At 41.4% G+C, this 27,618-nt stretch overlaps 1 protein-coding gene across 4 annotated transcripts in view; it reads left to right on the top strand.

Moving 5' to 3' along the window:
• KCTD20 (potassium channel tetramerization domain containing 20) overlaps positions 1-27,618 on the top strand; it is a 43,613-nt gene that overhangs the window by 3,866 nt on the left and 12,129 nt on the right. The window contains exons 1-4 of one of the 4 annotated variants that reach the window (XM_084611200.1): positions 3,686-3,764; positions 6,722-6,829; positions 9,027-9,159; positions 12,125-12,170. The exons of 1 other annotated variant lie outside the window; for it this stretch is intronic. The gene's annotated coding sequence lies outside the window, so the exon portion shown is untranslated. Of the gene's footprint in view, positions 1-3,685; positions 3,765-6,721; positions 6,830-9,026; positions 9,160-12,124; positions 12,171-27,618 lie in introns of those variants that run through there. 2 more of the 4 variants (XM_084611203.1, XM_084611201.1) reach the window with 2 other exon arrangements.

The raw sequence follows: 27,618 nt of genomic DNA, 5'->3' as shown, positions 1-27,618 counted from the left end.
AGGACCCCTCAGATTACAACACTGTGAAATTTCAGATTTAAATAGCTGAAATTATGAAATTTAAATTTAAAAATTCCTATGACTGTGAAATTGACCGAAATGGACTGTGAATTTATTGGGCCCTACTCATGATTCTTATCCGCTGTAATGGCTATCTGTGCCAACAGCGTGGGGCGTGGACAGAATGGAAAAGGCTGAAGGAGACATGGTGTTAAAAACTGCTTTTAAAAAGGCACTCACTCTTTCGCAAACTGGGAGACTCGCCAAGAGGAGAAGACTGAGCAAGAGGAGTGGGGTACTGGACAGTCCTGACTCTCTGAAGAAAGCTGACCAAAACCCAAAGGGTTCTCAGATGGATGAGGAAATGGAGGGAGGGTCTTGCATTCAGATGTTTGTTGTTTGTCCCCCCCACCAGATCTGTAATTCTTGTGCTTGACTGAGTAAAGTATGTCCAATTACGAAATTCCTTTAAAAAGCCTGTGTGTTCCTTGCTTTAACTGTCATAGTCCCCAAAGAGTTAAACTGTAAACCAGAATACACACGAGTGGAGCTGTGGGCAGGGTGTGTTTAAGCTACTGGACAGACCTTGGGGAGGGGGTCTACAGTGGCCTCGGAGTCTAGGCCTGTGGGGCCCCACATCCTGAAAGGGATGCTACACAAGGGTTCAGCACCCTGGGATTATAGGGGCCAGATTTAGCTGCAGTGTCTAGATGCTGATCAGACCCAGTAGGCCTGGAAATATGTGGGATCCAAAGATTGGATGCAATACAGCAAGCCTGGTATCTGACCACAATGAGGGAACTTAGCCAGTGCCGTAACATATAGGGGGTTGGACTAGATGACCTCCTGAGGTCCCTTCCAACCCTGATATTCTATGATAGCATCCCCATCCTGAAGACCTTAGAGTCTAAATAGACAACACAGGTGGGTGAGGCTCTGTGGCCTGCAGTGTGCAGGAGGTCAGACTAGATGATCATGCTGGTCCCTTCTGATCTTAAAGGGTAGGAGAAAGAGAGATTAAGTAACTTGCTCAAGCATGCACAGATGGTCTGTGGAAGAGCCAGGAACAAGATCTAGATCTCGTGTCCCATTTCAGTGCCTTAACCATGAGACCATCTTTCCTCAGTGTGTTGCACTGTTGAGTAAGTCAGGCAATTGGAATAATATCTCGTGCTGAAGATGAGGCTAGCTTAGCAATGGTAAGAGACTATGAATTGTTTGGTCTCATACCCATTGCTGGTAGGAGGTGACATGGACTTGGTATAAGTTATTCCCTCCTGCGATGGAGGGTCTTGGGACTTGTCCATATTTCTTGAAGAAAATCAAATTGTTTGGAGGGTTTTAACAAAAGGCCTGACTAAAACTTGATACAACTAGACAACAATCTCTCTGAAAGGCAGTCTCTGAGATAGTAGTTAAGCATTTGTAAGACCACTATTAATAATTAACATGTTTTTGTACCTGGACGTGCAACCACCCTAGGCTGTGTCTACACTACATAGCCTGTGCTGACATGGCTACAGTGGCCTGGCTATGCTGGCTGAGCCTCCTAGTATATACACAATACATTGTGTGTACACAATGTGCACCGATAGGAGGCGGCGTTCTGCTGAGATAGGAACACCACCACTTCAAACAACGTCCGTTATGCCAACAGAAGCTGCCTTCTCTCCATATAGCTGCGACTACACTGGGGGTTTTATCAGCATAGCTATGTCACTAGGAGGTGGGTTTTTTTGTTTTTTTTTTAACACCCTTGACTGTTACTGATATACCAATTAAAATGTCAAGTGTAGACCAGGCCCGGGAAGGTGTTTTCTTTTTTTGTGTAAGCTAACACAGGGTAAAATCTTAGTGAAGACAAGACTGTTCGTAGTTTTCACACATTAGCAAGGACACTGTGAACTTACATTGGCATAGCTATACCTATCCCTCCTACATAGCTACCGCCGCTCGCAGGGATTGGAGGAATTAAGTAGACGAGAGAGAGAGAGTTCTCTGCCATCAGCTTAGAGCATCTCACTAGCAGCATAAGCTCTGTAGTGTAGACATAGCTGTCGTGTCAGTCAAATGACTTGGACAGATGTGTCCTCTCTAAGTTGGTTTTACAGGGGGTGTAAATCAGCACAGAATTAGGCACAGAGGGAATAAGTGGATTGAATGGGACCAAATTAATCTCTAGTATAAAGTGTCTGGGTTTACCCCATGTGAATATCACTTATCGGTGTACATCTTAAGGTACCAGAGTGTTGTTTAGTTCTTGGCTGTGGGGATTAAGAGAGCTAAATTTGTCCAAGGTAAATCCAACTAACATTTTATACTATCCAGATTAATTTGACAGTGGAATAACCTGCCAAGGGAATATGTGGAAGTAATAGAAACAAGTGTAGACATATTTCAGTGGAATCCCTGTTAGGTCTCTATGAATACTTTTTTACAGTGGCACATAAAGGTTTGGAATAAATGATCCAACAGCAGCTTTTTACTCTAGCTGGGAGTGCCAACATCATTCTTCTCCTACCTTGGTGGGACGTAGCATTATAACATCCCATTTTAACAGAACTTTCTCAAAAGAGACTTCTGTGATTTTTTTTTTAAGTAAATAACTTACACATTGGACATGTTCTGGAACTTCCTCTTTCTGCTTAATGCTTTATTTCACAATTGCAAAACAGTTTATTGCAAAGCAAAACCTAATGAATAAAGCTTAACTGTTCCTATAATGAACACAAGGTGGCAGATAAAACCAACTCCAGAACAGGCTAACTTGGATCTTGGTATTCCTCTGCTACCAATAATTCATTTCATTTGGAAATCTGTTCCCATTTTGTTGCTCTCTTCCAAATAAAACTTGTCAGAATATGCTTGTGAAGTAGGCTGTCATCTGTCTAATCTGATTAAATTGATAATGTGCCCATTACTATGGTCTCTGAGCTCCTTTTTGCCCGAGTGGAATGACATACTTCAGTTTAAATGGACTATCCTAAGTTACAAGTAAAAGCTCAAAATGAATGAATATTATGCCATTTTGACATATAATGTCCAATTGTACCTTCACGCCTCTCTCTGTTGTTTTATCAAGGCTGTGTTTTGTTTTAGGACGGTTTGTGGCTGGGATGGTTTAGTTGGGGTTGGTCCTGTTTTGAGCAGGGGGTTGGACTAAATGACCTCCTGAGGTCTCTCCTAAGTCCAACCCTAATCTTCTATTATTTGGGAATGACTTGGGGCAAAACCGAGATCTGTAACTTGGGGCAAAGTGAGCTACCTTTTGTGTTGGTTTGAAAGAGAAGGGGCAAAGGAGAGGTAAAAAGGGAAAGATGGGTAGAGGAAGGGGCAAGATTAAAAAAAAGAGACGAGTATACAACAGGAGATTATTATTTATAAGTAGGCTTGGCAGAATTCCATTTTTATTTTATTTTTTATCATTTTGACATTTTAAAGCTTTTCTAACTGTTAAAACACAAAGTGTTAACAACACATGTCAGAATTTTGTCCTTGCATCAAAATCTAATATGTTCTCAAGCAACAGGTTTTGTTCTTTTTACTTTGCTTATCAGTAAATTTAGATTATTATCGCTGAAAATATTTTTCACTGGTTTGTGGGTACAGTGAAATCGATGTTTATTGACATTTACGATAAATCTAATCCTTCCAAGCCTATTTGTGTGTTAATTTTTCATGAAAGCAAAGATACAGTGAAACATTAGAAGAGAAGGAGCAAAGTCATGGAAAAGAAATAAAGGTGTGACAGACACAGCAATTAGGTTAGTGAAATTTGTTTTATTTATACATCTTGCTTTTAACATTATTGTTGTGTTTTTCTGGAAAGTGTCCCACAGTTCTCTTCTTTAGGGGAGGGAGGTGAAGGCTAAATGTTTTTGGATGAATCTGCAGTCATAGGTCTAAGTAACATTTCCACACTTAATACAACCCAGACTTAATAATTTGATATGGACATATCCTACTCTAACAGAGGGTGCGTTGTAAAGGTTAGTTGGCTGTTTGTTGCAAGAGTAAAAGGTTGAATTGTACAAGGTACAAAGTCAGACACACTGGCACAGATCTAGTTGAGCGCCCCCTGCTGAATTCTGGGTCCCACCATACAAGACCGATGTGCCCATGAGCTTTCCTTGGGCTGGGTAGGCTCCAGCATTGTCTCCAGCTTCTCTGGCATGCTCCCTGGGCACACACTGTTACCCCTTCACAGAACTGGGACCTCATGGACCAGCTGCCCCGACCCCCAAAACCACCACCCCCAGACACCTGCATTGCTTAAACACATCCTTTCCTGAGCTTCCAACCTTGTGGACATTCTGGGTTACAACATACCACTTGAGGAAAAGTTGAAACACACAACACAGAAACTTTGCAAAAGGTTCCAAAACTAATCATTCTTTAGTTTAGATGGCACAAGCAATATAGCTATCTAGATGAAATGATAAAACACCCCAGTTTCTCAGGTTGAGTTTTCTCACCGCTCTTGGGTGTTCTTTGGGATTTGGTCAGAGTTCTTGTGGATCCCCATCCTGCACATGGTTTCTCTGAATCATGCAGCCAGCTTCCTTCTTCCTTGGCTGGTTTAGCCATTAGCTATTTCCTCTGCTATGAAAGCATGCCCCTTTGTTCCTCTCTTGCCCCAAGTTTCCTTATAGTCTATTTAAAACAATGTTCTGTCACCTCTGTCTCTTTGTTCTCCTGTTTGGGGATTTTTCCACTCTCCATTTCTCTGACCCTGCAGATAAAGCTGATCAAAATGGTTTTCCAGCTCAAGCGTGCTCCCTACGATTTCTTTTGTTTGTTCAGTAGCTCCTTCCAGACAAGGTACGTAATAATGTGTCAGGGACCTCATCAACACATGGCTGAGTCATTAGACATTAAGGCATTCAATGACACAGCAATTACATCAAATTAACTACAATTCCTAAATCATACATAGATTCCCCAAATCGTCACAGAGACAAATAAAGACTGGGGAGAGAAGCACTGTTTCAGGACAGGGAGAAGTGGGAGAGCAATTATGTACCTTGCATCTGGATTGTAACTGCTCTGTAGCTAAATCATGGTATGGAGTCAGATTTATTCTTCATCATATATGAATTTGCCATTAATAGTTTAATGGAACAATAATGCAGTTTCTAATTATCTTTCAGAAAATGAGAGACCACAATTTCAGAGCCAGATTCTGCCATTTTAATGTTGGGTGTAGTATCTTACTCCATGAATAGCCTCACTGAAATCAGTGGGGCTACTTGCAGAGTCAAGTACTGATCAGTGTGTGTAAAAGTAGCAGAGTTATGCCTAATTCCCATGATAGATTAGGAAAAAGCATGAAATGGTACAGTGGAAATCTGTTCTTGTGGCCATTGTCATGGGAAATGGTATATGTGCAGTACATTCTCCCTGCAGTCTTGTCATCTTTCTTGTATGCAGTGATCTGGCAACATTATGTGACTGACAGATTGGATGGATGTTTTGATTTGAGGATGCTTTGCATTTCTCATTCATAGAACTCAAAGCCCTTTAGAAAAATAGGTAAGCAATATTAGCCCCATTTGACAAACAAGATAACTAAGGCATAAGAGTTAAATGATTTGTCCCAGCACACACAGCAAATCAAACAGTGGCGTTAGAAGGAGAATCCAGATCTCTCAACTCCTGGCCCACTGGTCCAGTCCATCAGCTGCCATCATCAATTGCCATCACATTTCCTAAACTTCAGCTACAGAAGAGCTGTGAGACCAGGGTGAATTTCAAAATGGCCTATCAACGCAGTCCATATGTGAAAAACTTGGTCTTTCTTGTGTTGGTGAAAGGCTCCCTTTAACTATTGCAAATATTTTTATAGTAATAATCATTGACTATAAAAAGAACAGGAGGACTTGTGGCACCTTAGAGACTAACAAATTTATTTGAGCATAAGCTTTCGTGAGCTACAGCTCACTTCATCGGATGCTCACGAAAGCTTATGCTCAAATAAATTTGTTAGTCTCTAAGGTGCCACAAGTCCTCCTGTTCTTTTTGCGAATACAGGCTAACACGGCTGCTACTCTGAAACCAATCATTGACTATAGTCATCCATCTTGGATAGTTTAGACATAACAACTCCTACGTCTTGGCAAAGGGTTAGACTAGATGACTCTTGTGGTTCCTTCTTACCCTGTGATTCTATGAATCTATTTTTAAAAGTGGTATTTGTAAGAAAATGTTTATTCCGTATACAACATGTTTTAATGTGACTGTTATTCTTGTGCGGTATATTTAGATACCATTGTGTAACTGGAGTAAGAGATCAAACAAAAGGGCAGCGGATAGTGACAGGAAGGAGAGAAACCTTGTCTGAGCTGTGAATATAATGGCTGCAGTTTTTTTGTAGAAGTTACTAGTAGAAGAGGAAGATACAGTTTATCTGGGCAAATTTTACAACCGTCTCCCAGGTTATGCATAAGTAATTCCATCTACGGGAACAGCTCAGTTTATGTAGAGTAAATGGGGAAGGAAAACAGAAAATGAAGAGCCTTAAACCTTTATAAAAGCAGGAGGATTTGTTCTTCCATACTGTTCTGCCTGAGAGTGGATTAAAAGCATGTTGTTATATAACACCCTGTCGCAGGAAAGGTTACTACAGTCTAGTCTTATCTACAGTAGTAGTTAATAATTATGAATGAGTTCCCCTAATCTACTGATATTAACAGTTTGGCACACATTTGAAAACTTTCTGTAGTCTAATGCTCATTGGGATGACTGGTCTTCATCAGGCGAGTGACTGTGATTGCAGTACAGACCCAGGAGACAGACGCTCACCGTATCAAAGGCATTTTAGACAGACAAGGTAAAAACATGTCATATTTTGTGACATTTGTTTTGAGCCACACTTTACTTTTGAAAGAGCATGTGTCATTGATTTAATTCAGTGTTTTCCTAGATCTTGTAATCCCGTGGAAACTGGATAAACTGATCATGATTTAAATTATACTCTATGTTCGTCAAATATGCTGTTGTAGGTACAGAATATTAATGACTCAATTCAGTGTAGTTTCAATGTTATCAGTATATGTGTACAGTATTTTTCCCCTGAAGGGTGTTTTCTAATTGCTATTCATTGCATTTTTTTTTAGTCACTGCACTCTTCCCCTTCCCTTCAGACTGACCTAGTGACCAGTGTTGAGAATCATTAGCTAATTCCGTGATCTTCAGATCACAGATGGTTCAGTATACATTTGCTGAAAGTTTTAGTTTTGTAGTAGATGAACTGTTCAAAATTTCTCTGACAGTCAAGTGGAACAGGTTCCTTACATTAAGGTCAGTTTCACTAATCCACCAAATTTCTAATGGATCCATTCGTATGGTCTGTTCATTAATGCAATGTTTCGGTGGATTTGAGCTCGACAGGTTTTAGTTTTTTTCCCCCTAATACTACATATCTGTGGTGTAAACAGGTAGTACAGAAGTGCTTAAAATCTTCATGTATCGTCAGTGTGATTCAAGGCCATTCATTCTCATGCTTTACTAGTCGAGCAAAGTATTGACCATATATGTATTTATGTATGCTACCAGGCACTATATTGGGCAGGTGGGGAACACATTTAAACGCTATCCCAAACTGTCTCTTGCAGCTATTATGAAATGTTGCTTGGAGAGATCAGACATATTAAAAACCATTTTTAAAAGCCGTGTTTGAGACTGTCGCTACCCAATCTTGACCAGGATTTCTAAAACTGATTTTAATGTGGCTTAGCATTTGTATAGTCTTTTACACCATTTTATCCCAGAACCGGTTTAACCTGTGTTTCAAATAGCTCCAGGAAGCACTGTATTAATATTAAAAGGTTGGGTTGTTTTTTTTTATTCTACTGAGGTTAGAATCATAGAATAGAATCATAGAATATCAGGGTTGGAAGGGACCCCAGAAGGTCATCTAGTCCATCCCCCTGCTCGAAGCAGGACCAATCCCCAACTAAATCATCCCAGCCAGGGCTTTGTCAAGCCTGACCTTAAAAACCTCTAAGGAAGGAGATTCTACCACCTCCCTAGGTAACGCATTCCAGTGTTTCACCACCCTCTTAGTGAAAAAGTTTTTCCTAATATCCAACCTAAACCTCCCCCACTACAACTTGAGACCATTACTCCTCGTTCTGTCACCTGCTACCATTGAGAAGAGTCTAGAGCCATCCTCTTTGGAACCCCCTTTCAGGTAGTTGAAAGCAGCTATCAAATCCCCCCTCATTCTTCTCTTCTGTAGACTAAACAATCCCAGCTCCCTCAGCCTCTCCTCATAAGTCATGTGTTCTAGGCCCCTAATCATTTTTGTTGCCCTTCGCTGGACTCTCTCCAATTTATCCACATCCTTCTTGTAGTGTGGGGCCCAAAACTGGACACAGTACTCCAGATGAAGCCTCACCAATGTCGAATTAAACCATTATTAATGCAGGATTTATATTATTCCCTGGTCTTACAATGAGTTTCCATGCCATTTGATGTTACTTGCCATTAGGATGACTGCCCCTCTAGTAGGATGAGAAATAACTTTAAAAAAATAATAGTAATAATTTCTTGTGAATTTAGTGCTGATGCAGAACACCAGATTGACAGCTGTTGGATTCAAATCCTCCATTTCTCCACAGAACAAGTGGAGCTTTGACAGTCGCCATGCCAACTTCATCATGCTTCTCTACCAATGCACCTCAGCTCTGCACGGGAGGGGCCATCCACCGCTAGCAGTGAGAGGGTGTTTAGGCTTCTTGCCCATTTAGGCCTCCGTCTCTCTGTTGAGGCTGCCAACAAGAAGGCCAGTTAGTGGTGGTGACAAATGTGGACATTTGTCCCATTAGCAGCTGGCCTGAGAACATCAAACTGATTTCACACAAGCCACAAAACAGCCATTAGATGGCAACAATTTTTGGCATGACTAGCCTGTCCTGGATTAAAATCTGGAATTGAGGAGGAAAGAGAGATTCTATACATTACAAATCTCCTGAGCTATCCAGGCTCCTCAGTAAAACCTATTTTAAATTAAACCTTTTACATAGGTGTCCCGGCTTATACACAAGATGTGCTTCTCAACATGTGAACCCATCAGACAGCTGAGCAGAATGGTGCAGCTTTCCTTATAAGGCAAGAAGTTTTAAAGATCAGATTTTCCTTTCATCCTTCCCCTGTGAGGTAAGGACTCTCAAAACAGGCCTTAATTTGGACCCAAAAATTGGCAAAAAATGAACGTTGTTAAAACAGCTAAATTTAAAATGAGCTTAAATGGATTGTGTTGTGTTCTGGAGTACACTAGAGTTCAGCAACTTTTAGTTTCAAGAGCAACAGTATTGAGAAACCACTGTGGGCACCACTTAGTTGTCACTTTATATAGGCACCTATTTATGTGTGTTGGAGTAGGTATCGTCTTGGATTGCTTGGTTTTGGTTTTGCACAATTTTGTCTTTGTGGATTTCCAACAACAGATTTCCCAAGAGATTTTGCTAAAAACAGTTATGCTAACTAAATATTTTTATGTGAGAGGATATTTATTAGTCCTATAAATAAGGATGTTATGGAAATATTCCTAGAAAGCATATATTATTTATAAGTGTGCTACGTCAAATGTTTGTTCAGTCATGTAAACAAAGCAAGAGGTCTGTTGCCAGTGCACTGTCGTAAAGCTTAGCTATTATGAAACAGGGAGCAAAACACTTCCAGCTATTAAAAACAAAGAGCCAAATCCTCGGCTGTTGCAAATTGGCTTAACACCGTTGTTTGGAGCTCTGCAGATTTACCCCGGCTGAGGCCCCAGAAAAATAAATCCACAAAACGTGTGATGTTTCCCCGTGACAGCTGAAATTGTGCTAAATAAAACTGTTGTGGTCATCTCGTACCGGAGTAAACAAAATATCACTTACACAGTTTGTCAACACTACCCATACTTTTAAAAATAGACTTTACAGTCTTTTTTTGCTTTTTATAATGGTGTCACTTTGGCATTCACTTGATTCAGCTGGTTATTCCTAGAGTGCCCACTCTAGTGATTGCTTTATCCTTTTACACTCAGAACTTTTCCTCTACTCATTCAGAAGCCCTTGTTTTTCAAGTTACAAAGCCTTTGATTTCAGAGGCATTTCAGTTAAGCAATATGGTTTTTCCCTGGCTTGCTTTCAAGAAATCTAACTATGCTCCAGTGTCACAAGGGGTTTCTGCAATTAATAGCCGCACTATCTTTGACATCATTTTCTAGAATCTGCCTTTTTATTTTTGTTTTTTCTCACGTAGTTGGTTAAAAATCAATGGCAGTTAGAGAGCAGCAGCTGAGACAGGAATGAGTTAGCAGTTACTTATTGGGATTCCTTCCAAGGAGAGATGGTGGCTTTTTAAAATCTTTTTAAAATAAGAGTCTAGGAGAGTAACTATTGTATGCTGAATCTGAGGGGGAACCATCGAAAGACACTTCATAAAAAAACAAAAATCTCAATAAGTGATGAGAAGAAATTAAGGATTTTTTAAAGGTTGTCTTTAGAGATTTTTCTCATATAACAGATACATAAAAATCATTTGGATATTAAAATATTTTAACATGTTGCAAATTATTAATACATTGGTCCTGATCTGCCTTTATTTACGCTGTTTCACACAGGTGTAACTCACTGACTTCAATGAAGTCACTTCTGGTTATCTGTAATGTGAGAGGAAGGGTCCTGTTTTAGTTGTACTGTGCAAATATGTGTGAATGTTACAGTTTGCACTAAATACATACATGTCAAAACTTTGAAAGCAGCTGTACATTAATAGTACTGTAATAGCAATGACCTGATATCAAATATTCATAATTATAGTCCTTGCTTCTTCAGGGTGACTGTGATTATAGACATAATAAAACTTGAATTGCCTAAAATAAAAGTATGCTCCTTGACTTGCACCTTTCACATTTTAAAAATTTCCCCCGGTTGATTAGTTCTTTATAGGCACTGCACAATTTGTTCCCAAAACAAAAATACTACTTAATATTCACAATGCAATTCAAAGCACGTTACAAAAATGGGGTTAGTAAATTAATGACAAGCACCTAGATTTTATATGTCCGACATTTTGATTTTTTTAGATAAGCTTAGTTTGTTTAAATTAAAGTGAATCATGTATCTAGTGTGTGTTTAACAGTGCATTCAGATTTAAAATTTACCTGCCGGAATAGCCATGTGCTTTACCACTGATATGAGTCAGAACAAAAATTGTAACTTCTTCACATCTTATAATATTGTCTTTAAATGCAAATATTTTACCATTAATTTTAGCAGTAAAAGACCAGTTCTGTAGTTCTTGTCAATGATATTTGCATCTGATTCTTTCTGAGAAATCCAGTAAAGTCTTACATTAAAGTATCTAGGAACAACAGAAGTTTTTGAATTGGGGCCTGATTTTCTAAAGGGTAGAAGTTCAGAACCACATGCAGTAACGCCTGTGCAATTGTGTGTCCACGTACTGCTGGTGTGTGTGTGAATCAGGTATTTGTAGCTCTCTTGCTCGGTGTCTAAATTGTCATTTGCATACGCAGTTGTCTGATTTATCCACAGTAATTGTGCATGCATATTGGAACCATGATCCAAATCCAGTGGAGTCAATGAAAAGGCCCAGGATACATCATTGCATGTGTATTTATGTGCGTGACTGCATGCTTCTGCCCTCTTCAAAATTTGACCCTTAATTCCTTAATATCTGGATTTAGCATTTGTAGTGGGAGAGTGGGCTAGGGTATGCTGTAAAGTGACATTGAAAACCTAACCATACGGGATCAGGAGCTGCAGTTTTCCTACTAGGCTACTAGTGGAAAACCAACACAAAACAGGTGTCCAAAAGAATGTTTTAAAGCGTCAGGCTTGAAAGAACGTTATTTCGTAGCCATCTGTCCATATTTAAACTAAATGTACATATTCTTGCGTATGCAAGCATTCTCTTTCTCTCCCTCTGGGGGGGGGGGGTGTATGTGTGTGTCTCTCTCTCCTATATATGCTGGGCATGGCAAGGTCTTTTAATTTGAAATATTAACATGAATCAGACATCTGGGTTTTCGGGGAGGAGCATTTGTCGCTGCAGCATAAACAGTTTAAACTCTGGAGCTTCTTTATGACTTAGCTTTTTCCTTGTATTAAAGGAGGATTTCAGATTTCAGAGAGCTATCAGGAACATATGAACTGACAGTAAGTAATTGGGTGTATTTCATTTGTCTGTCATAATGAGTGTTTGTGTGAGAGCTTTACTCCAAGGTTAGAAATAGAATCATGCGTGTTTCTTTCTGGGGTTTCAAATGCTGCAGTTAGGCAGAGTTTAGAATACACGACTTTTCAAATATAGACTGTTGCTCTTCTGGAGTTTTCCCATAGAGATCGTATAAAGAAGGGGGTTCCCTGAAATGTTAATGTAAAATCTCAATCTGTAGACTAAGATATTCTTATGAACTGAAACAAAGTGCCGATGGTTACTAAGGAAGAGAATGCAAAAGAGAAAATGCCATTTTAAAATATAAAGGGATTTTTAAAAATCTTGCTTTATGCTATGCTGAAGTGTAACGTGAGTTTCTGTAGGGCTTGTAAATAGGTCTGTTCACAGAACACAGGATAAAACATCGTGTTATTGATCCCCTTGTGATCCTTTAGTAAAAAGCTTTTATGTGAGGGTTTTTAGGTTTATCCAGTAATATAAAGGTGTAGGATTGTTAATTAAAGTCCCTGGTTGTAATTCTGACCTCTTACACCCATGACTGTATATGTGAAAGCAAAATTTGTTTTCTTGAGTCAAAATGTGGACAAAACTCTTATATTTGGAGCAGCTTCATTTTCATTGGCCCTTTCCCCTAATCTAGTAATAACCCAGGTTTCCTTTTCCGTCTGGCTGGGAAAGAGGTATCACTTTCTGAAGTAATGAGGCTAACTTTAAGTGCGAATTTATTTCAAAGATAATTCTTTCACGTAGTGATTGTTACAAGCATTTATGAAACTCCCATTCGTGTGGTATATTAATGCCCTTTACAAGGGTTAGGCTTAAGAGCAAACATTTCTCAAAGGATTAATCCCCAAATAATGGAAACAATGGAAACAGCCTTCATATGGTGGTACCCCTGCACCCGTCCACGCATCATTGGTAGCATTGTCAGTTCTTAGGCAGACGTAAATGTGTGTGGCGGGATATTGGCCAGGAGTGTTACTGAGGCATTTTGGCTTTTTTTGAGGCATTCGGTATAGATCACTGTCAGATGTCTAGATGGATCGTAGTCTGTTCTAGTTTGGCAATATCCTGTGGTCTGCTTGTTTTGGAAAAGTTCACAGTAATCATAGAAATGCAGGGTTGGAAGGGGCCTTGAGAGGTCATCTAGTCCATCCCCAACACTGAGGCAGGACCAAGTAAACCTAGAGCAGCCCTGGTCAGTGTTTGTCCAACCTGTTCTTAAAAACCTCCAGCGATGAGGATTCCACAACCTCCGGTGGAACCCTGTTCCAGAGCTTAACTATGTTTATAGTTAGAAAGTTTTTCCTACTATCTAAGCTAAATCTCCCTTGCTGCAGATTAAGCCACTACTCCTTGTCCCGCCTTCAATGAACATGGAGAACAATTGGTCAGCGACCTCTTTCTAATCGCCCTTAACATATTTGAAGACTGTGATCATCCCCCACCTTCAGTCTTCTTTTCTCAAGACTAAACATGCCAATTTCTTTCATCCTTTCCTCATAGGTCATGTTTGAGGATAATGAAGTAGCTTTGTGGTTGTTTACCGCTTCAGCAGCATTCTGAATAGATAGCGAGCAGGGCATTGCATTTGCCAAGGCCAGAGAAAACAAGGTTGCAGTAATTGAGACAGGAGCGTTTAGCTGCGTGGATGGCTAGGAAAGGCTGTGCTTTAGCCATGTTATACAGAAAGAAAATGCAAGATGTAATCATAGCCTGGATGTGAGGACCTAGAGAGAGGTCAATGTTCAGGCCGATGCTCAGCTGATGGGCCTGAGAAACAGGCAGGATTGTGGTGCTGTCCACAATGATGGAAAAAGGAGGTAGGATAGAAGGCTTGGGGGAAATATCGACGAGGAAATGGCAGAGAGACAGGCTGAGATTTTAGCCCGGTCGGTAGGAAATAATTCTGGAGTGACGTGGTACAGCTGTGAGTCATCCACACAGGGAGGTAGTTGCATCGGTTTGTGGATGAGATTGCCCAGGGATAAGGGGGCCGAGGACACAGCCCTGTGGAACCTCCAGAGAAAGTTGGAGTGGGGTGTCGAGAAGGATCCTCCTAGGGACATGCTGAAGGAATGATTAGAGAGGTAAGAGGAGAACCAGGAGAGGACAAGGGAAGACAAGATTTCAAGAACACACAGTCAGTGGCGTCGAGGAGGAAGAGGATGGAGTAGGTTCTGAACTTTCGCTAGGGAGAGATCACTGGAGACTTTGGCAAAAGCAGTCTCAGTGGTGTGCCCCAAATCTCTGCCTTCCTGGAACCTTCCCTTCCCATACCATCGGACCCTCCCTACACTCTCCAACCTTTTCCCTCCCAATATCCCCCACTCCCAGGTAACCTGGATCTCCTCCCCAACCTACAGCACCAATGCTGGGCCCTCCACCCACTTTTCCCCATTCCCAGTCTCCCACTCACCCAGGCCCTCCCTCCCACCCACTACCAGTTCCCAGGAACTTCTATTCCTGGCTCCCTCCCTCCCTCTTCCTTCCACTGTACAGACCTTCCTATATTCCCTCTAGTCCTAAACTTCCATGCACCCTCCCTTCCTCCCACTGCTTTCAGCCCTCCCTGCTTTGTGGCATGACAGGAGTACCAGCTCCCCATCTTCTTCTCCCCTCCCACTGCTCACTCTTTTCCCAAGCACACCTGAAAGCATAATTAGTTCTATACAATTAGATGAGTCCCAGTTAATTTTCATTGTGTGTTAAGTCCTCCTGCTGATCATGTGTTGCCAAGAAAACTCTGAAGATTCTGTTTCCTCTGTTTCTGTAGAGAATTGATATAACTCCCAATAATAATAATTGTTTTGCGTGTAAATCATCCAACCATCAGTGGGAGAACAGGATGTTTCAGTGTTAAAGGTTAAACTGGCAAAACATGGCCCTTAAATCATGGTGTGGATGTGCTATGTTAAACCACTAAAGCCATATTCCAGAGCATAGTTTCAGATTACATTTGTAGAAACAGTGAATTTCTATTAGGACTCAAATAAATGAGAAATGCAATAAACTTTGCTAACAGTAAAGTACTATACGCAGAATAGAGGGAAACAATCAGGCATTTCATCAGACTTTAAAATGTAAAGTCTGTTACCAGAATTTTTGGGATTTACTGAATTGCATGAATCCTGGTGGACATTCTTTCCTTCTATAATTCTAACACTGTTGGCAAAATGAATCCACTGTGTATTAATAGAGCTCTTTCATAAAAAAGGAAAGTCATTTTGTAATGTGTGTGCATGCTGCATCATACTGTAAAAGTGCCCTTTTATTACCTGATTGTGATTGTGACTTTAGCAAAAGAGAAATTTCAATGTGCCATCTAGCATGTATCACAAAAAACTATGTGAAAAGAACCATTGTAGTATCAAGATATATTTGAGATGTATCTTTGTTGTTTGCTTTGGATCTGATTGCATGAATTACGAGAGAAGAGGAGAATGTGCAATGTTTTGTACATAAAAATGTGCTCCAGGTAATTTTGGGCTGTCACGATCAGGGTCGTAGCTAATAATTTGCAGTTTGTACATATGTTGGATCTACTGTTCCTTGGTCTAAATTAATATATATGTAATCTCCTGAAGTTCACACCCAAGATGCTCATTAGCCTACTGTCCTTGTTAAAACAAAGCAATCCTGTCAGTCACCATAAAAGATTCCACAGAGAATTAAACATTACACTTTGTAGTATATGCCTATCTACAGGACACCTGGGGTAACTTCTGTCTTCAGTTCAAAAGAGAAGGAACTAAGAAGCAAGGGCTATGTCACTGCTGTTGTGCTTGTGTGTAGAGATCTGCACGTGACGGAGAGATTCACTTCATGTGAAGTACTGTACCATCACAGCGTTCCACAAAAATGAGAAAAATCCTCTATTTAAAGAAAAAAATCCACCAGCCCCAACAATGCCTGGCAGTATGCCTCAATCTGAATCCTTCTCATGCCGTCAGATATTGCTTACAGCACAAACAGAGCTCTGCCATCACTATCTGCTCATTGCATGTTCTCTATTAAGTCACATAAGTTTTCCCCCTCTCTCTAGCATTTGACAGAGGGATTCTTTTGACTGGCCCTTTTGGGTGTTCCTCCAGCTGCCAGTGGCACACCTGCAGATGCTCTGGCCTTATTCTTAACACATGTCCCAAATATTTCCATCTTCTTTTTTGGTTGATATTAATTTTGAATCGTCATACTGCTAAAGCATGTAGTATTAACAAAGTTTTTTGTCTGAGAATTTCCTAAACGTTTATAAACATTTTACAGTTGTTTAATGACAGGAGGCCCTGTGGATCTGAGAAACTGTTCAGACCGTGGAACTTAGCTGAAAATAAGGACTACAGTTTGAAAGCAGCAGTCAAAGGCATTGTAGGTCACAAAGCAAAACAAAATTCCTTCACATAGCTCACATGTGTAAGAATTTGTTGTCCAGAATTACGAAGCATTCTAGAGAGAGTATTGTGCAATTTATGATTGTGTAATGTTCATAACAAGGCTAAAAATGGAAAAAGGCAGCATTACAGGGCAGGCATATCGAAGGCAAAAGATTATGTAGTGGCTCTGCATTTTTTTTTTTAATTATTGAAGGAAGTGAATTGTTTTTCAATAATGAATATTTGAAGTAATTACATATTAAATATTTGGAATAACTGTTGGCAATAAAAATATAAAAGCTCAAACATCATCAATGTTATTGTGTGCTCAGATTGTGCAGAAGTTTCAGTAACAGTAGCTTCAGCTTTGTAAGAAGTCACTTTTTTGCTGTATGTATTTGAGAGGCAATTAGTTTTTTCTGTTTAACAATAGCTCCACTTACTGACTGCAGGCTGAGAATCAGTGTGATTTACACACTGCATAATTATGGTATTACTGCAAGACAAAAACCTCCCTCTTAAAAAACATATATTACTGGCACTGAACTTGGAGCCATGGACTCACTTTTATGCTTGAGTGGATAAAGAATGATAGGTTCATGTTCATTCAGACTAGCTTTTTTGAGTGACAAATAGAAAAGCAGACTTTTCTCCCTCTTTATTAGTTTGATACAATTTACTGTGAAGATTTGTTTTTCTGATGTCATTTTCGTATGTGTCATGCACAGAAAGGAGCAAAGTTCAGAAAAGGTAAGGAGCAGAAACAATATAGCAGGTTTCGATTTCTCCCAAGCCCACTGAAACCCCTCTGCACCAGCTCCATTTTGCTTATTATGACTGCAGGGGCACCCAAGGTACAGCCTGAGAATCAGTGCCGTCTGGTGATACCTCCAGTTTCCTATATTTTAGCTATTAGATATGATACGATATGGGGAGCCTAATAATTTTAACCAGCCAAAACTCCAGAAGTTTGATTCTGATCTAATTTACATCAGTTGAACTCCATTGGTTTCAGTGAAGTTCCGCCTTTTTGAACTGGGCCCCTGATCTGCTATTGCCCTCTAATGGAGCTGTAAGTGTGGTGTGTAAATCAGCTTTTTTTTCAATCATATTATGATTTTATTCTGTACAACCATCTGGAATTATTTCCCTATAACTGCAGGCTCAGAAGACAAAGTTGATGAACTCAGCTGACAAGCAATTTCTATCCCCCTATCAAGGAAGATATGAGCATGAGTAAACATTATGGTTGTCATGTGCTCATTTTTTGACTAACAGTTCATCAGCATAGATTTGGGCTGCTGGCAGGTTGCCAAGATGGCCTTTTAAATAGCAAATTTTAGGTCCCCCAGTTTTAATTCCACTTTCCTGATTTTCATCACACTTCTGAATCTTTCTCCAAGAAAAATCTGTTTCTGGAGTACAGCCAAATAATCCCTATCAAAAAGGAGTTGTCGGGCTAGCAGTTTATTGAAGCACAGATCAGCACAGCTGGGGGCAAGGCTAATGTGGGTGATGACCTATTTGCCACTGTCAACTGGGGGAGCAACGTGTAACCCACGGCTCCACCACACCTCTCTGTAACTCACTGAAATCAGAGGGAGGGCACTTACAATCAGCCAGTGGGGCTTGTTCCCCCAATCTTGGCCCTCTCCGGAGTGGTCCATAAACTTCACTGTTCCTCATTGAGACTCCCCGACATTCATGAGGTTCTTGTATACACACTGGAATTGTCTACTTTGTCCTGCTGTCAGACCCTGGGTTTGGAGTTCCATTTTATCCTCTCCTGGTAGAATCTCCTTCCTTAGACGTTTTTAAGGTCAGGTGTGACAAAGCCCTGGCTGGGATGATTTAATTGGGGATTGGTCCTGCTTTGAGCAGGGGGTTGGACTAGATGACCTCCTGAGGTCCCTTCCAACCCTGATATTCTATGATTCTGTGATTCTCTCCTTCCCATCCAGGTCTTTTTCAGGCCTCTTTTGTAGCTTGAGGATATATTACTTCTTGTTCTTTTGCCTTTCTCTCCCATGAGTTACAGAAATCATTTATCCGCCACATCCCCTCAGTCTTAAGTGATGCTAAATGTTATCACCCTCTTCCCTTTGGTCCCAATTGTGCTATATATAGGCATAGCCTTGTGCTGAAGCCACATTGACCCATGGAGACCTCAGGGAAGAGTTCCTTGCCATAGTTCTCCAACACACAGGGGGAGAACTGTACACCAAATCTCCACCCACCTGTGCTCACCAGTGCTTTGGGGCATGCTCCCACCCCTTCTCACGGGCTGCAGTTGTGCCTGGCTGCTGAGCAGAGGCCCCAGGGGTACGGGCTTCCCTCTGTGTCACATCAGAAACCAATTCCGTCGTGTTTATTACTTCTTCCCTAGGTATAGATACAAAATTCACAAAAGTGGCCCCAATACTAATTCTTGCGACATGCTGTTCCTTCTATATTTTTTTCTCATTTTTCTTAATCTCTTGTGCAATCTTCCTTTTACTCTCCAAACTAGGAATTGTAAAGGCGTAGCCAAATGTGCAGTTTCCTTTCATTCTGGCATGTTCTCAGGATGTGTCTTAGGAAATTGCCGCACGGATAAACCTTTAGAAAGGCGTGCAATTAGAGTACACATACATTCCTGTTCTAAATTATTATGTAGTATAGAATTAGGTCAGGCACACCCATTCTAAGTGTGTATTTCCTGCTTAACTCATGTTTCTCATCCTAGTTCCATATGGAAATTTATTTGCGGATTTAAAGGGACATTGTCACCTTAAAACTAAGATTTTGTTTTATTCATCTTGGTTACACTTTAAATTATTAAGGTTGGAAGAATTTTAAATGTGAGATTGTTTCTTTGTTGCCTCTAGCATCTTGAATGGTGAATTAAACTAGTCACTTTCACTGTTTTTAGTCAGTTTTACTTTTCCTGCTGTCATGCAAAAAGCGCAGTCCTTCAGTGCTGGGGCAGGGTTGCCAAACACTAAGGAAATGTTTTATTCCAAACAAAATTCAGTTTAATGTGTGAAAAATTTCCATTAATATTAGGTTTTATAAAACCTCCTAACCTAAACCACCTGGTAATGTCTTTAAAAACTATCAACTAAATATCAAATTTGTATTGGGATAAGGAAGAAGGACATAGTATCACTATGAAAATAAGAGGTGGCAGGAGACAGCTGGTCTGCACTGGGTTTTTATTATCTTTCATTGAATAAAATACTTTGAATATAGATAGAGCCTTGCTGGGATACAAAACTGCATCTGATCTGCAGACCATGTTTGCGGACATCCACATCCGCGGATGCAAATATCCATGGGTATACAGCTGATATCTTCGCATTTGCCGGGCTCTAAATACAGATGAACTTTGGTTGCTGGATATTTATTATTGTGAACAGACTTTAACTATTTTCCTTTACCATGTTCTCTGTTTACAATTATTTTTTATTTTGTTCTGTCATAGGTGGCCCAGTCAACCCCTCTAATATCTGTGTGAGGGGACTGTGTGTTGTGGGGGGTAATCCCTAATATCACAGAGAGCAGGGAAGGATAGTGTAGTAGAGGCAGCTAGCCATCCCCCCACCTTTCAGTACACAACAGGGAAGATCCAAATGGAGGGTGTGACGGGTTCGGTCACAGAGACGCCCTTGGGACTGTCACCTGACATGCTGGAATTATCTCTGAGCCCGTTTTCCCTGCCAGCTTGGGACTCCAGAACCCTGCCTTGTTGAGCCAGACATGCTGGCCTGCTGCAACACAGACCCAGGTCTGTTCCACGCCCCCAAAGCTGCAGACCTTAACCAAAAACTGCTCAGCAGGTCACCTGTCTCCAGCACCCAGACACCCAGCTTCCAATGGGATCCAAACCCCAAATAAATCTGTTTTACTCTGTATAAAGCTTATACAGGGTAAACTCATAAATTGTTTGCCCTCAGTATCACTGATAGAGAGGTATGCACAACTGTTTGCTCCCCCAGGTATTAATCACTTACTCTGGATTAATTAATAAACAAAAGTGATTTTATTAAGAATAAAAAGTAGGATTTAAATGGTTTCAAGTAATAACAGACAGAACAAAGTAAGTCACCAAGCAAAATAAAGCAGAACATGCATGTCTAATCCTAATACATTAAGAAACTGTTTACAGGTAAAATCTCACCCTCAGAGATGTTCCAATAAGCTTCTTTCACAGACTAGACTCCTTCCTCGTCTGGGCCCAATCCTTTCCTCTGGCACAGTCCTTGTTAGTTCCAGCAGACATCTTAGGTGGAAACTAGGGGTATTCTCATGACTGGCAGCCCCTTTTATTCTGTTCCACCCCCTTTTATACCTTTGGCACAAGGTGGGAATCTTTTGTCTCACTGGGTCCCCAACCCTCCTTCTAAATGGATTCCAGTATCATGTGACATGGTCACATGTCACTGTAAGACCTCATTCTTCATTACCCATGTGCTGTCCCACACAGCCACAGGAAGGCTTGCAGGTAAATAAACCATCTACAACCAATTGTCCTAGTCAATGGGAGCCATCAAGATTCTAAACCACCGTTAATGGCCCACATTTTGCATAGTTACAATAGGACCTCAGAGTTATACTTCATATGTCTAGCTTCAGATACAAGAATGGTACATGCATACAAATAGGACAAACACACTCAGTAGATTATAAGCTTTGTAATAATACGTTACAAGAGACCTTTTGCATAAAGCATATTCCAGTTACATCACATTCACACTCATAAGCATATTTCCATAAAACATTATGGAGTGCAACTTCACAGAGGGTTCCACCTTACTGAGAATCATGTGGAACAAGCATCAGTCTGATTGTTATTTAACTCTGCAGAGAGTTTTGCAGGCTGTCTGAAAGATGCTGTACCAAATGAAGCTGTGTCCGTTTTCACTTTAAAATGTTGTAAAAACTGTACTTCCTTATTCCCTGCCAGACTGCCTTTGTAGTGTTTTACAACATTCCTCAGTGAATCACAACAGATAACCCTGCACCTTCCAGTTTTGTAACCAACACAATTTTTCTCTCAATCTCTTGCCTATTGAGGAATGTTTTAATTTTCTAAGTTATTTTAAAATGGAGTCTTCCTTTTCCAGGAAATGGGCAAATGTCCCAAGCCAAGTATATCAGCCCTGTAAATCTCCCCTTGCTGGATACTCAGTAGGCTACTGTGTGTGGGCCCCGCTACACAGGACCCATGTGCTCTTAAACTTCCCTTGATCTGACTAGGCTCCAGCACTCTTTGACCTCTTGACACACTTTCTGGCCACAGTCCATTACCCCTTCACAGAAGTGGAACCTCCTGGTTCAGCAGCCCGAGACCCCCACGACCAGTGCTGACCTGTTTTCTCCCTCCCTGCGAAGAAACCCCAGTAGTTTAAGCACACTCTTTCCCAGAGCTCCAGCCTTGCGGGCACTCTGGTTTACAGTTTATCTCTTCAGCAACACATGATAGTTGAAGCACATAACTCACAGGCTTTGTAAAGGTTTCTAAGGTAATTACTTTTTACTTTGAATGGCACGAGATACACAGATATAAACAAAATGATAAACCACCTATATGCCCTTCCCTGTCTCAGTTTCCTCGCCATTCTTGAGCATTCTTTGGGATTTGGTCAGAGTCCAGGACCCCACTCCTGTATATAGCTTCTAGAGATAATTGAATGAGTTTGTCTCCTGCAGCCAGCTTCTTTTTTTCTCAGCTGATACCTCAGTCAAAAACTGTCCCCTCTGCTATGAAAACATGCCCCTCTGGACCTCTCTCTTGCCCCAAGTTTCCTTTAGTCTTTTTTTGAGCCTCTGCTCTATCACCTCTGTCCCTTTGTTCTCCTGTTTAGGGATTTTCCATTCTGCACTCCCTGGATATAAACTTGATCAAAGTGGTTTTCCAGCTCTGACACCCTTCTTTGCATATCCATTGTTTGGCCAGAGCATAATCGTTAAGTTTAACAACTTTTCTTTTTCCTGAAGCTTCTTCCAGACAGGATGGCTGATACCACGGACCTCGCCAGCCCATGGCTGACTCTCTATGCATTGAGACATTCACTGATACAACAATTTCATATAACTAAGCAGATTTCATAACATGCACATAGGCAGGTTCGCCAAATTGTCACACTAAGGCCTGGGCTACTATTCGCATAGCTGAAGTCAAAGTATCTTAATTCGACTTACCTGGCTGTCCTCACGGCGATCCCATCAACTCTGCTTACTCCTCCTGCCGAGGTGGAGTACGGGCGTTGATTCGGGGATCAATTCATCGCGTCTAGACAAGACATGATAAATCGATCCCCGATAGATCGAGCACTACCCGCAGAAGTGGTTCGGGACTATTTAGAAAAGCTGGACGTGCACAAGTCCATAGGGCCAGATGCGCTGCATCCGAGAGTGCTAAAGGAGTTGATGGATGTGATTGCAGAGCCATTGGCCGTTATCTTTGAAAACTCATGGCGATCTGGGGAAGTCCCGGACAACTGGAAAAAGGCTAATGTAGTGCCCATCTTTAAAAAAGGGAAGAAGGGGGATCCTGGGAACTACAGGCCAGTCAGCCGCACCTCAGTCCCTGGAAAAATCATGGAGCAGGTCCTCAAGGAATCAATTCTGAAGCACTTAGACGAGAGGAAAGTGATCAGGAACAGTCAGCACAGATTCATCAAGGGCAAGTCATGCCTGACCAACCTGATTGCCTTCTATGATGAGATAACTGGTTCTGTGGATGAAGGGAAAGCAGTGGATGTGTTGTTCCTTGACTTCAGCAAAGCTTTTGACACGGTCTCCCCCAGTATTCTTACCAGCAAGTTAAAGTAGTATGGGCTGGATGAATGGACTATAAGGTGGATAGAAAGTTGGCTAGATTGTCGGTCTCAACGGGTAGTGATCAATGGCTCCATGTCTAGTTGGCAACCGGTATCAAGTGGAGTGCCCCAAGGGTTGGTCCTCGGGCCTGTTTTGTTCAATATCTTCATAAATGATCTGGAGGATGGCGTGGATTGCACCCTCAGCAAGTTTGCAGATGACACTAAACTGGGAGGAGAGGTAGATACGCTGGAGGGTAGGGATAGGATACAGAGGGACCTAGACAAATTAAAGGATTGGGCCAAAAAAATCTGATACGGTTCAAAAAGGACAAGTGCAGAGTCCTGCACTTAGGACGGAAGAATCCCATGCACCGCTACAGACTAGGGACAGAGTGGCTCGGCAGCAGTTCTGCAGAAAAGGACCTAGGGGTTACAGTGGACGAGAAGTTGGATATGAGTCAACAGTGTGCCCTTGTTGCCAAGAAGGCCAATGGCATTTTGGGATGTATACATAGGGGCATTGCCAGCAGATCGAGGGACGTGATCATTCCCCTCTATTCGACATTGGTGAGGCCTCATCTGGTGTACTGTGTCCAGTTTTGGGCCCCACACTACAAGAAGGATGTGGAAAAATTGGAAAACGTCCAGCGGAGGACAACAAAAATGATGAGGGGACTGGAACACATAACTTATGAGGAGAGGCTGAGGGAACTGGGTTTGTTTAGTCTGCGGAAGAGAAGAATGAGGGGGATTTGGTAGCTGCTTTCAACTACCTGAAAGGGGGTTCCAAAGAGGATGGATCTAGTTTTCAGTGGTAGCAGATGACAGAACAAGGAGTAATGGTCTCAAGTTGCAGTGGGGGAGGTTTAGGTTGGATATTAGGAAAAACTTTTTCACTAGGAGGGTGGTGAAACACTGCAATGTGTTACCAGGGCGGTGGTGGAATCTCCTTCCTTAGAAGTTTTTAAGGTCAGGCTTGACAAAGCCCTGGCTGGGATGATTTAGTTGGGGAGTGGTCCTGCTTTGAGCAGGGGATTGGACTAGATGACTTCCTGAGGTCCCTTCCAACCCTGATATTCTATGATTCTATGATCCGGCGGGTAGTGAAGACGTAGCCGAAGTAAAATCAAATGCTAGGAAACAGACCTGAGTTTTAATTTTGGCTCTGGCACTAACTCCCTTGCAAGGTCAGAGCCTAGATGTTCAAAAACTTGTTTTGGGTGCTGAACTTGAGACATGATGGACCTGAGTTTTAGAGGTGCTTAGTACCCAGAAGTCCAGTTGAAGGCAGTTGGAGCTGAGGGCCCTCAACACCTCTAAAAATCAGGCCCAAGCTGTTTTAGGTTGGGCACTCAGAACCCATGGCTACTTTTGGAAAAGTCCTGGCCTTCCCTGTGCCTTTGTTTTCTGTCACTAAAACACTTTCTGACAGTACCTCAGATGCGTGTTCAAAGAATTAATTAGTTAATGTTTGGAAAGAGCTTTGAAGATGAAAAGTGCTAATTATTATTTATATGCTTGTTCCCACCATGGCAAAGACTAAGGTAATGTACCTTTACCCCAGTCAGGACATTAATGAACGGGGAGGACTTCAATATAGCCTTGTTATATGGGCTTAAGAACCATTTTCCATGCCGGATTGTTCATATAATTGTAGGTACATTAAATAAGCATCTGTTGTGCCTTCCACGTGTGGTCATGGCGTAAAATGCTGACTCAATAACACCCATTTTGTTAATCCACCAAAACTGGGGTTTAGTCACGTCTATAAGGCACAGGCTCTTGTTGGGGGAAGAGTGGAGCCACACTGCCGCAGTGGAAACACCACTGGCATTATTCACGGTGCGCCAGATTTTCAGAAGGGCTGAGCACTCTCAATTTCAGTTGAAATCAATGGAGAACACCAGCCACATTGCCTCTGAGAACTCGCGGGATTGATACTGGTGTGCACCTGCTGCTATATCTTGAGGACTGTTAGCCTGGTACCTTTCACCAGCACTAAATTCGCTTACTTATGTGGGAGGAAGGGGATGAGAAATAAGGTGTCGGTAAAGCCAGCTTCTTATAAAAAGCACATTCAGCAGGTTAAGTAGAAAGTAAAAAAGCTATCTGAGTCATATTACATTTATTGCAACTTATAGGTGTCTGGTGCATCTGGCTTTCTCTTTCATAACACTGGTTTATAAGAAATTATGAGAAAGGATTGGGTCATTTCAGTCCAGGCGCCTACAGAGTGCTGGCGATCAATATGTGGCTCGTGGAATCTCTGACATATATGTGTATTTAATGTGGAACAAAACTGACGGCAAGATTTGTGGGTTGACGGATCAAAAAAGTTCAATTGAAATTTGATCACAGCAGCTATTGGATAGTTATAAAATTATGATCAATGGGTAACAGTCTTTCCTTGTCACCTATCATTGCTTAAATGTCGTGTATTTGGAAGGTTTGATGTAACTGTATAGAGTGTGAGGTCTTGTCTACACTAGAAAAGTTTTGCTCTGGTGTAGCTATACCAGCAAACCCTCCTAGTGTAGGCACATCTTAGATCAGAGAAAAAGTGGTGCTGCTGTCACACCGGTTCTCCAAGAGACGTGAGCTATGCTGGCAAAGTCCTTTTTATGCCAGTCCGTGTGTGTCTACAATAGGGCTTGTACTGCCATAGCTATGCAGGTGTAAAAAAGCCAAACAAATGGCACTCCTAACCAGCGGCTGTGCCAGGATAGGTTTTACATGTGGACCAGGCCTAAAAAATGTCTGATAAAGCTTTGTGATCTTAATTGATTTATTTTTAAATATATCTATAGGTCGGTATCAAAATGAGTTCCAAGAATTGCTGTGAAAAGAACAGGAGGACTTGTGGCACCTTAGAGACTAACCAATTTATTAGAGCATAAGCTTTCGTGAGCTACAGCTCACTTGTGCTCTAATAAATTGGTTAGCCTCTAAGGTGCCACAAGTCCTCCTTTTCTTTTTGCGAATACAGACTAACACGGGTGTTACTCTGAAACCCTGTCAAGAATCGTTGTGAATTTTTATGTAGTTTGAAATTTAAATGAAAGTCAGGTTTGCAATGGCATTGGAAGGTTTATAGTGTGCTGCACTCTGTGGATGTACATATTCAGTCTTATTGCAGGCGTAAGTTGCTAGAAACAAGAGTTGTGTCATGTTGTGTTCGTTTAAAGGAGTTCATTACTTGGCGACTCATTTTGTCGTGCAGTCGGGTGAGTGTAGCCAAATTCTAGTAATCGGTGATAGGAGTTCTGTGCAATGTTGCATTGTGATCTGTTCAATTTCCTCAGACTGAAATGTCCTCACTAGGTCTCTCACGTTGCTGTGTACCCATTGGAGCCCGTCGTAGGCATCTAAAATAGAAGTGCGATCCAGAAGAAGGTGCTGTGGTTGCCAAGGAACTATTTTATTCTCATGAATATCACACGAAGCACAAGCCGCCTCTTGGCTAAAAATACGCAGAAATAAACGCGTTGCTAAATTAGTGTTTCCATTTAGAAAAGATAATTAGTTGCCGCTTTTGTTCATTTCTAGTTGGGAACAAAACACTTCCATTGAGCTGCACTAATGACAGTCCTAAAACCCTTAGTTCAGCTCCGTTGTGCTGCTCATTAAGACCATCCCTCTTGGTGCATTATGACTGAAAAGCCCCCTCGCTGTTGTTTATTAGTAGCTCGTTGTTTCATTATCTGATCTATTTTATTCACTAATTCTGTAGCTTGGTACATGTTATGTCCTGCTTTACAGAACACACTTGAAGACATTAGACTCTAATTGAGAGAAAGGCTGAAGCTCAGGAAGTGGTAGACACCTCATGAGTGAAATCAGTGCAGGAAAGTTTTTTTTAAAATAAGAGGGATTTGAAGGATCAAAGGGCGGGCTCCCAAAGCAAAGAGAGGGGAAAGTTGTCTTGTATCAGGCCTGCCATGAAAGTGTCAAATTGAGAATGGGAGAAAGAGGCAAAGGGGAGCTGTTGGGAGAGAGGATACAAAAGACGGATTGGGTGAAACAAGCACAGATAGATGGGTAGAGCTTTATAAAGATAATGACAGACAAAGGGAACTTAATGTGGAATGAGAAGAAACCAATGACTAGATACAAGGAGTAGGGGTGATGGGCTCACAATGAGAAAAGTGGAAGAGGGTGGCTTTTAGCGTACACGGGAGGGGGGTTGCTTTAGTTAAAGCAAGAGCTGATGAAGGCCCGGACCAGGGTTTGGCAAACGTGAGGCTGCT

This window comes from Lepidochelys olivacea (assembly GCF_965140295.1).
Source record: "Lepidochelys olivacea isolate rLepOli2 genome assembly, chromosome: 21".
NCBI lineage: Eukaryota > Metazoa > Chordata > Testudines > Cheloniidae > Lepidochelys > Lepidochelys olivacea.
The sequence above is the reverse complement of the archived record's forward strand: the minus strand, read 5'-3'. Positions and strand labels throughout refer to the sequence as shown.